The following is a 1,104-nucleotide window of genomic DNA, read 5'->3' as shown; positions in this document are numbered from 1 at the left end:
TGTGTGAGTGTAAGTTTGTTTGTTCTAGCGTTTGTGTAACCGTTAGCAACAGGTCTTGGCCCAACAGATTGACCCATCAACGTTTTCATCTTGCTTCAGTGAATACTGGGCTTTGAGAAATACTAAACTGTCCTTGTCTCACCCCTTCTCCCACCTCTGCCCTCCCCTTCCCAGTACACCCAGAAAAATTTGAGAAATGCTCCGTTGTTTTTTTTCCCTTGTTTTGTTTTGGTTTTTTCCAAGTACAATGCACTGGGTTTCTGTTCTCAGCCGTTCTCCTCTGCTCTCAAAGTCAGGGTTATTCTATTAACTTTTTTTCTTCCTCAAACTTCTATCTATAGAACAGCTGTAAAAGATCTAAACTCTTTTTTTTTTTGGATTTTTTTTGTTTTGTTTTCCACATCCTTCTGATTGGAGAGCATCCAGTCCTGTCAAACATCAGCCATCCTTATGGGAATACCGAACAAAAAAAGAAGTACGAGTATTTTTGTACCATGTGTAATAAGGAAATATTTATGCATCATAAAGAAGTTTTTGTGTGTTTGTGTGCAATTAATTATTATTATTAAAGAGAAATTGTAATCCTGTAAGATAAGTTAATGTTTAGTTCAAAGCTTGAAAGAGAAGGGTTGTCTTCTGTACCAATGATTCAGTCAGGCATAGTAAATGAGAACTTGTGCAATTTTTGTTCTAGCATCTTATTGCTTGGTATTGAAGTGCTTTCAGTATTATATGACCATGGCTGTCTCGCTTGTATTAAAAGAGTTCAGAATAAGTTGCTATATAATTGCTGATCCTATGAGAATGTGAAACTGGATAATATATGAAATGCAAAAAAAAAAAAAAAAAACCTAAACAAAAAAAAAAAAGGATAAAAATATATCCCCAGAGGCTGCTGTGACTCTTTCTGTGGTCTCCTGTGTTTTTTTTCTTGGGGCTGCTTCAGGCTTGCCCATACCCACACCCCTTCCCCTCTGTGCCTGCGGCCCCAGCCCTGCTCACAAGGATCCAGGCTACTCTGGGACGCTGCTGCATGCTGTGACTGGGGTTGGGGCATCTTGTCCCCGTAGGTGCAGGGTGAGTCCTTGCCTGCTCCCACGGGTT

Source organism: Pezoporus wallicus, unplaced genomic scaffold, assembly GCF_028554395.1.
Source record: "Pezoporus wallicus isolate ANWC-B61680 ecotype Strahan unplaced genomic scaffold, APGP_CSIRO_Pwel_v1 contig_8476, whole genome shotgun sequence".
Taxonomy (NCBI): Eukaryota; Metazoa; Chordata; class Aves; order Psittaciformes; family Psittacidae; genus Pezoporus; species Pezoporus wallicus.
This window is presented reverse-complemented; position numbering follows the sequence as displayed.